General features: G+C 39.0%; 1 long non-coding RNA gene across 1 annotated transcript; it reads right to left on the bottom strand.

Annotated features, from left to right (window-relative positions):
• Positions 1-7,843: 7,843 nt before the first annotated feature.
• On the bottom strand, positions 7,844-9,477 carry LOC111230300. Its single transcript, XR_002665434.1, has 3 exons — positions 9,416-9,477; positions 8,615-8,752; positions 7,844-7,988 (listed from the first exon to the last, which is right to left on the bottom strand). It is a non-coding gene; the product is annotated as an uncharacterized LOC111230300 (long non-coding RNA).
• Positions 9,478-13,615: the final 4,138 nt, after the last annotated feature.

Here is a 13,615-nt window from a genome sequence, read left to right on the forward strand (position 1 = left end):
ACATCAGCCCTGTGATAGACTGGTGACCTATCCAGGGTGTACCCTGCCTTCGCCCAGTGTCTGCTGGGATTGGCTCCAGCCTCCTCACAACCCTAAAAGGATAAATGGTAAACGGCTAATGAATGAATTAAAGGTTCACGCCCCAATTTACTGGGGTAATAATACGCTGATTCAGTTACAGATCATAGATATCGTGTTGGCCGATGAGAATAGGCATCAGACGTGAGAGTTTATCTTTGGCTTTAGCCGGCGTATTGTAGCTGTATATCTCTATCCCTATCTTGATAATAAGTCAGGTTGGGAATAGCAGTTTGAAGGAGACGGTCTGGCGATGCAGCGCGGCTTTGATGGCATTATACTACGTTCTTTTCCGTGACACAGTTGCTGAATAATACTGGAACATCAAGAACTTTGGGGACTTGAAGGTTAGCTCTTTGCTTTTAATATAATAATGTCTAAGTATAGTATATTTTGGGTCTTCTATGAAATTATATGCAGTATCTAATAATTACACCATAATTTGGGCATGTATATATATGTATATATGGCGTCTAATTAGGGTATGCATTGTTTTATTAACCTTCTAATACAGAAAATATTAATTTTAGTTTTTGTCAAATTGACACAAAGTAGGGCTAGTTACATCTTATTAGGGTACCATATAATAATGGGCAACCAACATAATGCATCAGAGGTTGTAGTAACACCATTTGTCCCAACATTGCCTTTGTACAAACAGAGAGTATGTAAATCATCACCTGTAGAAATTGTTTGGATTAAGGCTTCATTGCCTAACATTGCTGCAGGAAAGCTGTAAATTAACCAAATTCTTTATGCCTGTAAAAGGCCTGTTTTCCATGAAATTGACCTGGTTTTTCGTTTTTTAATTGCCCAAAACCTTGAGCAGTCCACTCAACATTGTATTATTTAACATTACTCACTGGACTTGAACTGCTTACATTTCAATAAAAAGCTGAAAATTTAAAGGCAGAGCTCAAGCAAGGGTCCAAAGCCAAGAATAGTCCCCACAGACAGACACTGAATCTATTTGTGAGCCCAGATCGTGAATGAAATCTGAATAGAAATTTCAGCCAAAAAAATTTCAGGCTCAGTCATTAATATGAGGAACAGCTTCATGTGTCATGCAGTGTCCCCTTGCCTTCCTATTTTTATTGGTAAATAAAAACATACTGTTTGTATTACAAGTACTCATAATTTGTTTCAGTGTTATCAACAATTTTAACTATCAACGATAAATGCACATATAAATAATAAATTATAAGGAACATGGGGAAACCAACAACATGATTAACTGGACAGGGACGAAGAGGTGAAATGCTGCCCCCTATGGAGGTGGATCAAGTAGCACGATCTTACACATTATACCTTTAAAGCCTGGATAACAACAATGACTGATACCCTCGCCCTGGAAATAATCTAAAACATCCTTAAACACACAGACCAGGGGATTCAAAAAATCTGTGACTTGCAAACACACTTCAGCGGACACAGGGCAGGACGTCTCCGGTGACTGGGAGCTGAGCTGCCTGACCTTTGCCTGGCTTTTTTCTCTGACAACTTAAGATCCAGACGTCCAATGACTAAAATCCTTCATCTGGTTAAAATATATAGTTAAAAATGCCCAAGGTGTAAAAAGTGTATGTGACTTAAAACTAGATAAAAGTCGATTTTGAGGTATTCTACTCGGCTTTTTTCTGTGCGTATTGCTGTGGTTGCTTTTCTTTGTTGTAGGTGTTGTTATTTGTTTATGGTTAAATTCTTAAATTCAAGCAACTTGTCCATTCGGTGATGTGTATAATTGTGTTTATGCTTTACAATAAAAATATTAGAAACGAGATAGGCACATTAGTTGAGTTGAGTGACTTTGCCAAATCATACAAACCGTTTGAATTTAGGATACATGCAACCGGTTAAAGTTACTTCAAGTCTAGTTTTATGTTTTTATCATTTGTTAATGCAGGTGTCAACAACAATCCATACCTTGCAATCCAAAATGTCGAAGTTAAGGGCAGCCTTTCTAATTTTAGAGGGAAATGGAAAACAGAAGAAGCATGTTTCACAACAGTTGGCTATATGTATTAAAAGAATACGTCATTTGGTTCTCTGAATAAGACCACATAGTGCTGAGGTGGTTCCCTCTATAAAGAAATCCCCGCAAACTGGCAAAAATCTTAAGCCTCGATGTATAAATCTATCATTTTAAAATGGTTAACGACAGTAAAACCTGATTTAAAATCATTGCCTTGCCCTACCAATCACCCCTGTCAGTGTCAGCAGTGGGTCTTTCTCTTCTTCTTTGTCTTTGTCCTAAAGCAAGCAGTGCTATAAACCCATTATATTCATATTGCTTTATGGAAATATAAATCAGCAGCAGTGGTTCCCGGTGGGGTGAGTGGCATCTATAAAATGTGTGCTTGAACAAGGCGGTCATAAAGAGTGTCTCAGCATAAGGAGCCCCCAGGGTTTAGCCATGCAAAACTACATTTTTTTCCACAGACAGAAAAAACCTGATAAAATGTTCAGCGGGCAAAGGCCAAGGACCTGCTGTGCTGAGATATTATCTCCATAACATGATGACCATAGCTCAACCCTCAACTGAACCAGTCCATCACCCATCTGTTCAGGTAGATGCAGAGCTACTACTTACAAAAGTAGAATTAGATTGAATAGAATTTTGTGAGGTCAACACACCCTTGACCTTTGAACTTTAGCCCCCAAAATCTAATCAGTTCATCCATGAGCCTTAGTGAATGTTTGTTTGAGTCTCTACAGCTACAACTCTTGAATTATCACGTTATATGTCACTTGTTTAATTCGCACAGAAACAAAAACAAAAACAAAAACAAAATCAAAAACAAAAACAAAATCGTCTGTAAAAGCAAGTTGTGGTTTTATCAAGATATAAAGTCTTATAACATGTTTCAGCTCTTTATACTAAGCTAACTTCCTGCTGGCAGTAGGGCTGCCGCGATTAGTCGCCGTAATCGACGACGTCGACGATGAATCGTTTCTCATACATACATTGATTTATTTGTGGCGGTCAGTCACTATTAACCGCCATATATTTATTCTCTATTTGTCTTTTATGGTCAAACTGATTCTCTGTCCTCCAGCCTGCTCTCTGGGAGAGGCGGGGCTGCAGGTAAACAGCGCGCACGCACACGGAGCAAACGGCACGGCAGAGGCTGCGCGAGACAGAACCAGGTGAAGGCAACTATCACTGAACTTTACGTTACCGTAAATGCAATAAAACGTAAAAGGCCAATAAGAACTTTATTAAAATAACTGTTCGACAAGCAACAAACAGAAAAGAGAAATTTCATGTTTCTCCCACGGACTCCTGGTGTCTTTTACACAACATCGCGCTGACGAAAGCTGTCCTTATGTGAGTCTCACTAATTATCTTAGTTTACCACAAATCCTAAAACGTGGCAGATTGTTGTAAACTGAGAAACCAGAACAATCAATTCAAATCCTGTTCTGAATTTACTCTTTTCAAAAACAACAACAACAACTACAACAACAACAAAAAACAACAACAGTAATCTTCTGAGCTGGATCACAAGGTGTATGGATAAGATAAAGATAAGATCCGCTTGTTAGTGTCTGACTTGAGCACATCACTGTTCAAATCCCTTCACCATAAGTCTTGTTTAACAAATGTTATTTTGTGGCGCACAGTGAGATCAGTCACAAACGTTAAGGATTACTTCATGTGTAAGTGTTGTTTATTCATTAGTAGACAGAGCTTTTTAATATCTTTGGTCTTTGTAGCTGATGCTTACTCTGATAAAGTCGTAAAGTTGTCTGCTGCTGCCTGAGTATTTACACTGAATAAGTGTTTGAGAAAATGTTTAACCCCTGAATCTGGGTTTATTGCTCGTGTCAGAGTGTCATTTAGATTCTCTGGAGGAAAATTAATCGTATTATAATAGTAGATAGATTAATCGTTAGAAAAATAGTTGTTAGTGGCAGCCCTAGCTGACAGTAGCTTCATATTTATCATATTTGTCTAATGCTGTGACAGTGGGAAATTGACAAGTTTGTACTGATAATGTAAGTGTGACAGAAAGTAGTTTAGCAAATGCAGGGACCCTCTTAAAGCTCCTATTGTACATTACATCTTCTCTGGAAAAATAAGGTTATACCAGAACTTTCTCTGGAAGTGAAAACTGGCTCTCTCACTCTTTCCAAAAGCACAGTCATGTTATTTAAAAGAAAAAGCTCTTCTATCATCTCGATAAGGCATGGGGGTGCTGTTGATGACTGAGGAAAAACAATTATCATACAGTCCCACACCTCAAATTAAATACATGCACTCATATCACATGGATTTGCAAATGTAATCTGCATTGATTTGGCAAGTTATTCTATTAAGCTGCGGGGACATGAGCCTGGTAATTGCTTTCTCTCTCTTAAACACACACACACACACACACCCACGGACACACACAGACACAGTATGTAAGCTATACACTTGGGGTGCATGTATAAGCAGTGTCTAAATGGTTTTCCGACAGCTTACTGGGTGGGGAGCATTTATCGCTGCTTAGTGTGGAAAGAATACCCGACTCGTGTGGAGACCATTCATCCATAACTGCCTGATTCAGTCAGACTGAGAGTGACTGAATAACCCAGACACTAATTCTCTGAGGAGATGAATAATAATTCAATGTGGTAAAGGTAGTCGCTGGGCAACGATGAATGAATGAATACAAAAGGTGTTCGTCAAGTGATGACTGAATAAAATCAGGGGTGGTAATCAAGTTTGTTTGAGGATGAAGGAATGACTAAGCTGCTTTTTTTGTCAGGTGATGAGTGAAAGTATTTGACTCAATTTATCAAAGGAAAGGGAAGGTAGCATTAGCAATAATTAACTGTGCAATATATCGCGATAAAGTGCACATGCTGTAGCTACACACAGTGATTCCCGCGTTATACAAATGCAGTATTGTTTGTTACATAGTTTGTGCTTAGTCCTATTTGTTTGGTGTGTTAGAAGACTAATATACTAAATTAACATGTTGCAGGAGTGCAACCAATGATTATTGGAAGTACAGTTTAAGATATTTATTTATTTATTTATATTAATTGGGAACCCTTAAATCCATATAGTGTCTTAAAATGCTCATCACAACATCCAAAAGCTTAAAATGTTTTACCTTTTCAGATGAGGATGGGAACTCTTCACCGAAGTTGTACTAGCAGCAGAAGTCTCATCTTGCAGCTCATTATTCACACTGACCAGCGACTTTTATACCTTGAAAGTTGACTGCCGGCCCTCCCTCTCTGGTCTCAGATCATGCTTCCAGTTTGTCTTCTTTGCTGCAAAACACGGAAATGATTCTTTATTTTGGTTCATTGTGCTCACCCAATTAGAAGCAAAGCAAGTCTCTCAGCCAAAACCCGCAGATGTTTAGTTATGGTAACCTCTTATGCATAAGCTCTATTCTCTCTAAACATCCTGTTTGCAAGAATCTCTAGATCAGAGGATGTTGAGACCAATATTTAACCTACTCTCACAAGTGCGAGGCTGGGCTTTCGCTCAAAGGCCAGGAATTTGGAATGGGAATTTGGGGTAATGAAGACAAACCAATATTCCATCTTTCTCAGGGCACTTGATGTTGACCCCAATTAAGTTTGGGAGGTGACTGTACAAGACAGAGGTAAAATACCCCAGTCATCATGTTATGCACCTACTGGACCACCTACACAAAATACACACAATGTACTCATTGTTCATTTTCAGGACCTGCCGTTGTTATAGTTCCAGTTATGCTGTAATATTAGCTCTTTTCTTACTCCTTGTTACTACTGGAGCATATTCCTACAAGAATTTACATTACATCATAACCCACAAAAAATTTGAAAAGCATTGTAGGATATTTTGAACTGTAAAATTACAGCGTGAGGCTGAGACACAGCCCACATTTTCTTATCTTTTCTTTCTGTGTGGAGTCCCACTCATGGGCGAGGAGGGTCTCTTTAAGAGGAAGGGTATAAATACACCGGCAAGCTCTGGGACGCCCTCACCTTTCCCTCATGGGAAATTCATTGTTACACAAAAATATTTCAGAAAGGATATTGTAATTTATTAAAACATTATCTAAAAGATGATCTTATACACACTATTAACAAAGATGTAGATGAGTGGGCAATGGCATGGCACTCATTACATTCAGCTAGAGGAGGGAAAAATGTTAACGGAATAAATAAAAACTCACTCCCATGCTTCTTTGGCCACATTTCTTTTCAGTTGAACATTTTTTCGTTTGCCATTCTTAATATGATTAGATCCTTGTTTTTTCCACAGTTCCTCAAATGATCAAGTCAAATAAAAACTGGAATTACAGCCTCAAGGTTGTATCCCTCCGCCAACCAGCCAAGTTTCAGGAAATATGGTCACAATCACCCCTTCCTGAGTTACAGCATTGAATAATGGCCAGAAGTGTTTTTGCAGAACATTATGATGTCACAGTGGAAATGGCCTTTAACCATTTGGAAATAAAATGTAATGAGTTCATTTTATCTTACAGACATTCGATTTAAATTGTGTCATAATTAGAGTATGAATTTGTGAGTTATGGCCACAAACGTGTTTTGTGAGGTCACAGTGTGCCACAAGTAATGAAATTTCCTCTGGGTGTTCCTGATATGTCGCATTCACAAGAACGTGAGATCCCCGTGACCTTGAACTTTGACCTTTGTCCACTAAAATCTTAATATGTTAAGTTTATCTTTGAGTCCAAGTGAATGTTTGCACTGTGGTTTTGAGATAGAACATTCCATCGGCCAAAACCGTGTTTTATGAGATCATTGCAACCTTGACCTTTGACCCCCAAAATCTAATGTAACTCATTAAGCCTACTTGTTCTTTGGAAATAACTGCACAGAACTAACATTTGTAGGTATGTGGCATTTCTTCCATTCTGGACTCAAGTGCTGTACTTTTCTGGGAGTGTGGTTTGTAAACCTGCGTTGATGCAGGCTTAGTGTTGGAGGGCTTTAAGGCTCTTTTATGCTCTACGTCAGATATGCATACGGATACGGACGGAGCCTTCTGTCTGTACTCTGCGTTCATTTCGTGCGTATTTCTGCACGTGTCCTGGAAGCTTACGGATACGAACCAAACGTAGCAGTACCACCGGAAACTGTGGGGGCAGTGTCAAGCAGTGTAGCCCACAGTTCATCAATCACAACTTCACAATCAAAACTAGTTTATTATTAGAATGAATATACTAAAGCCAGCTGGAATTAAATAATAGTCAACTGTTTAACAGCTGTTTAGCTGTTAAACAGTGTTTATGGAAAGCTCTGATTACAGCCTGCAGTTTTTTCAAGCCTTATTCACTCATCTGTAACTGCCACTTAAGGATGACACCTTCTCTAGTTATTGTTGATTTTTTATTTGTTGCCACATACAAATATACTTTATTAGTAACTATATTTATTATCTCTATTCATATATTTTTTTCTATACTCATTGGATCCTCTAAGTTTCATCTATTCCATGTTCCATGTTGTCAATCTCATTACAACTTGTAAATCCTCCATGTTTTATTATGTTTTCTGTCTCAACACTGTTGTGTCGCTCACTGTAAAAATCCTCTGGTGCAACAGGTAGTGATTCAATTACTATTGTTGCTATTATTATTATTGTTATTATTATTATTATAAATAATAATAATTAGTTGTTAATGATAATAATAATAACAATATTCAAACTAGCTGATCATAGAACACAAAAATATATAAAAGTGTTTGACAGGTGATTTATGGGAGGTGTTATCAGTTATGTGGCGTTATCAGACACAGTGCAGAGCTCTCTGTCGCCTCCTACAGGTCGGCCTGCTGGTTGTCCTGAGGCTCTGTGTTGCTGTCTGCTGCAGCTGAAGCTTGAGTGATGGAGCTCTGAGACGTGCAGCCCAGAGCCGACACCGGCCAGTCCCGACCCGAGCTGCTGGAGGCTGGACACACAGAGGAAGAGGAAGAGGAGGAGGAGCAAGAGGAGGAAGAGGAGGGTTGACATGTTCTTTTACTGATGTAAGGGAACAGATAATTAAATGACCAGAACCAGAGAACGTACTGTAAGAAAAAGAGACATTTCTGTGCGGTGGGGGTTGGATACAATTCAGATAAATGAATTAATTATATTAATAGTTTTAAATGTCTTTATATATCAGATTGACTCTGTGTGCTGTTGTATTGTGAGCTCCACTGTGAAAACCAAGATGTTTTGGTTTTCTACCATAATAATAATTATTATTATTTAAAATAATAATTTAAAAAATAAATTCAATTGAATTTGAAAATTAATTCACTGGATTTAATAATTATAATTATCATTAAAAATGATACCATCACAATAATAATAATAATTATTATATGTTATTATGATCAAGGTTAAACTCAGTGAACTGAAGAGAGACCGGTGAAGATAATACAGGCCTTCAGTGTGACATCTGCACCGATCAGTTCAGACATGTTCAGACAGGTCTCACAGATTCCTGACACAACACTAGACCTGAACAGGAAGTCTTTAGACTGTGAGAGGAAACCTGGGGAGGCATGCAGAGGACTGTGTGTGACTCACCTGAGCGGCTGCACTGGGCAGTCTTAGGACTGTGGGGGTGATGAAGTGGAGCGTTGTGCCCCACCTCTGGAGAAGTCGTGGGTTTGTATGACGGGGGGCATTTGGCTTTGTCTTTAATCTTGCACAAGCCGGCCGTCACTGTAGCACATGAACAGTTCAACATGTGAGGAAGGTTCACGACAACCAGCACAAACAACAACAACTGAACCTTACCTTGACATTTCCAACTGTCAGCCAAAATACACTGGATGACATTCGTTGTCATGAATCATGTTCAACAGCAACTATGAGCCTCAACAGGTGTGAAATCACTTCTTCATATTTCACATCGACCTTCAGACGTTTGTTCTCAGTTCAAGGCTCAAAGAATTTCTGCACCAACACATGTGGACTAAAGCTGCTGGGAGCTGACAGAACAACACTGCTGCTCCCTGCAGCTACATGAGTAAAATGTTTAAAAGAAGAACTGACTGTAGAAGCTGCTCACACATAAGAGCTCTGCTACTGTCACGTGTGCCTTATTTCATCCATTTTATTTTATGTGTTTTGTGAACCTTGATTATTCTCTTCATATATTTTCTAATTCACTGTCTGTGTGTGTGGTCCTCTATGTGTTACATGGTGCTGCAAAAGAAAGTTTTAATTGCACTAAACTAAATGTTTCCTGGTTAAATAAAGTTGAATATTTCCATTCTTAATAGAGCAATAAAGTCTGGTGAGGTCAGTCACATTTGTGGTTTTAAAACATCAATTAATAATTCAGGAACAAACACATGAGACATTTAGAAACATTAACTTTACCGTCTTTGGTAGAGATTGTAGGTAGTTTAGTTTCCGTGGTTCTGATGGCTGGGGGGTTCAGGCGACCTCTTCTTGCCGTTGATATAAACTGTAACTTTACATCAGTATAAAAGATGGCTGGGCTCTTCTTTGTCATACCTGAATGACACCGTCCCCCTCAGGCTGGTTGTGGTGTTTCATGTACTGCAGGCCAGTGCGCCGTTGGCTGGCTGAGGTCACTGTGTGACTCCCGCCGCAGCTCCTCGACACGGCCAGGTGACTGTAGTCTGGCGGTTTTCTTTTTTCTAAATCTGGAACTGTTGATCTAAAGTTTCAGAGCCTCAGATTTGTTCAAGGTCACTACGAGGGACCTACGAGATTTTTTGTTTTGCATCCCAAAAAAGATTTTAGATTAATATGTTAAAAAAAATCTTTTTACACACAACCTCCACCTCTTACTGCTTATCAGTTCATCCTTGAGTCCTAGTGAATGTTTGTGCCAAATTTGAAGAACTGAAATATTTTGTCCACAAGAATAGGACTGACAGATGGACGGACAGACGGACAACCCAAAAACAATACGCCTCTGGCCCTGGCTGAGGCATTAAAATATAAGACACAGGAAATGAAAATTATGAAATAACTTTTCCTCTGGACACATAACGAGTAGAAATCTAAATACATGAATTATGATAGTCACTGTTATTTGTGTTGACTCACGGTCCGGGGGTCTGCTTGACAACAGGTCGGTCACAGGAGAGGCAGTGAAATCTGTCCACGAGCTGTCTGGAACAGAAAGACACACAAAGAAACGTCACTATATTAGGTTCTTCATTTTCACAGTATGAAACAACCATGTGCAGGTGTGAGGTGAATACAGCAGGGCTGACTACCGATATTGAAAAACTTTACTGTTGATTAATGAGCGTGACTTCAACACCTACTTTCTGATACCAGCAGCATCGTCGTTCTCTGGAGCTCCCTGAGACTGCAGCTTCTCATGAATATTCTTCCTGCAGTCTTCCAGCTGCTTCTTCACAGAGTCCAACTCCATCCTGACCAGCTGTGGTGAGATCACAAGTCAAATACCACGTGGTTAATCAGATCAACCTTTCAAAAGCAGTATGAGTCAAACCCCTGCATCTGTCACTGGGACGTTACAGTCAAAAAGTCAAAACATGAGTAAATGGCTGACAGTGTTAGTGTTTGAACAGCTCTCTCCGTACCTTACACTCGCGCCTGAATTCAATAATATGAAGCATTAATTAAGAGGAGAGGAAAGAAGGAAAAACTTATTTCTGGTGCACAGAGTTCAGATACTTTCTCAGATTTTCCTCTTTCTGTCTTTTGTCTAAATGAGACGTTGTTCAATGTTTTGTGACTTTTGAAGTTAAAAGCATTGAACAACAAGTATGTATGGATACATCCATGCAGGTGCATCCCAGCCAGGTTCATCACTTTTTTGTGTCCCCTGGAAACACTTCCACTGTTGTCTGTGCTACTTGCAACACATTTCTATATTTGGTTGTGTTGTGTGTATTTGCAGCACATGTGATGTCAAATTGATAAACATCTTTTCTGAATATGTTTGTGTTTTGTCTATTAGTATGTGGTTTCTTAGGCTGCAGTGCGTTGATCTCTAAGGGCCACCGAAGAAGAGAGGGACAAAGAAAAGAGCAACATGAAACATGCAGTAAGTGTTTTTCTTTACCTCTATGTGCTTCTGTTTCTGTGTGTTGTCCTCGTGCAGACACCTGGTTGTTTCATGCAGTTTTTCACACTCGGCTTGAAGCTGCAGGATCACCTTCTGCACATCGTTCACCAGCTCCACGCTCTGAGAAACACACACATGTGCATGTTTGGGTCTGACTAGATCAACAACCCCTGAATTCACAAACTCAAAAAAAGCAAAAGCAAAAGCAAAAGAAAAAAGTGAAGACATGCTAATGACCGATCCACTGGTTTCTGTTCATTAAATAGATTTTTGTGTTTTGTGAGACTGACAATTATCTATTAAGAATAATTCCTGGTAATATAATCAATCAGTTAATATGACCTGGACCCATGTATGGATTACTGAACAGTGAAGTGACTGTTAATATTTCTGGTCTGAAAGTCACAGAGCTCAGTTAAAAGATAAAGGCAGACAAAGCTATTTTCTGTTTCATTTTTCTGCCATCGTTTTGGTTTCTCTGTTTGCATGTGTCTTTTCCCTCCTAAATTTTAAAGACCCAACTGCAGCATTTAATGTCGTACTCTGGTTGGCTGTTTTGTAGATGTGGGGCGTAGCAGCATTCAGTCACATGGTGAGAACTTGCTGACGCTGTCTTTAGTCACCAAACCTAAGAATCAGCCATCATCTGCTGTGTCTCACTGTGTGATGCAGAATCACAGTTTTTTGTGACCAAAGAGCAGATCTGAGCACATTTCTCTGGAATGTCAATGTTCGCCTCAAGCAGCCCTGAATCACACAGTGTAAAGGCCTAAATGCTGAAGAGTCTTTGTAGTTTCAGCTGAACGTATGAATGCACTTTTGTAAACAAAGGGGGAACATTAAAACTATACTCAGAGAGGAGCAGGGCTGAGGTCTGAACCGCTGTAATGAACTACTGAACAGTCATGAAGCCTGTCATGAGCAGGCAGGATTACTACATTTCCCTCTTCATGGGAAGTCTACAAACAGCTTTTGGATCTCACCTTGTGGTTTTCTCCCTCATTGAGCAGAGCTGACTGCATGACGTCCCAGGTCACACACCGACTCAGCTCCTCTGGGTCTGGATACTTCTGATATGTGTCCATTAGAGATCCCTGTCACCGTGAGAAACACACGAGGTGACAAGAATGAATTGTAGGAAAACTGCGCCAAGAAATAATTTCAGTGTGAGCGGTACAAAGTGAAGCTGACGTTCCTCCCACACACACACACACTCACCACTGCTTCCTCCAGGGCGTCCACACGGTGGCAGCACGTCTCCACTGCAGTGATTGTCTCTGCCTCAGCACCGACCGCCTACACACAGGAGATCTGTTTCAATATTCAAAACCCTCTTATTTGGTTGTCATGCTCGATTCGAAAATCATGACAACTAAATACATTATAATGTGTCTTTTTCTAGATTTACATGATCGTGAAATGCAGGAAAAAGAATTCACTACTTTGGGGGATTTTGTTTGTTTTTACTTCTGTGTTCACAACTTTTTGGCCTTCTGTCTATTCTAAAAGGAATGACCATCCATATCTGCACGTTAAAGCATTTGTGGATTAAAAAACAGTAGCAACAGCAGCATTTTAAATAATTGAACCCAGGGCTGAAAAGAGTAGTTGATTAATCAATTAGTCTATTGGCAGGAAATTAATCTGCAACTATTTGATAATCAATTCATTGTTTTAGTCATTTTTCAAGCTGAACTGGTTCCAGCTTCTCAGATGTTTTGACGATAAATTCAGTGTCTTTGGGATTCAAACTGTTGGTTGGACAGTGATTCAGAGTAGAACCGATTTTAGCGGCCGATATTGGCCTGTGACAGATATATCCGTATCAGCGCATATATTCTCCGATATGTGCTGATATGAATACTTTTATTAAGAAGCAACAATTCAGTGGAAATGCTCAGGTCAAGTCAAGTTATATAGGCAGCATTTTATGTATGTATGTATGTATGTATGTATGTTTTTTATTTATAGTTATTTATTTTCATAGTTGTTTTATTTAATTCCCAGTGAAGTTTACCATTTCAGTGCACTGCTGTCAATGTCACTGATGTCTTGCTTTCATTACATATCTTTTTCACAAGTGTTTAAGTGTTTATATATATATATATACATATATATATATATATATATATATACACAGAGAGAACTGAGAGAATACAGGCTATGTTTCAGGGTGTCACCTCCACTTTAGCCTCATCCATGTTACAATAACTGCCTGGTAGACAGGGCTTTTTATTTACAGGCCTTTATAGGCAACTAACAATTANCAATTCAGTGGAAATGCTCAGGTCAAGTCAAGTTATATAGGCAGCATTTTATGTATGTATGTATGTATGTATGTTTTTTATTTATAGTTATTTATTTTCATAGTTGTTTTATTTAATTCCCAGTGAAGTTTACCATTTCAGTGCACTGCTGTCAATGTCACTGATGTCTTGCTTTCATTACATATCTTTTTCACAAGTGTTTAAGTGTTTATATATATATATATACATATATATATATAT

The sequence above is a fragment of the Seriola dumerili genome, unplaced genomic scaffold (assembly GCF_002260705.1).
Source record: "Seriola dumerili isolate Sdu_G_001 unplaced genomic scaffold, Sdu_1.0 BDQW01000260.1, whole genome shotgun sequence".
NCBI classification, from domain to species: Eukaryota; Metazoa; Chordata; class Actinopteri; order Carangiformes; family Carangidae; genus Seriola; species Seriola dumerili.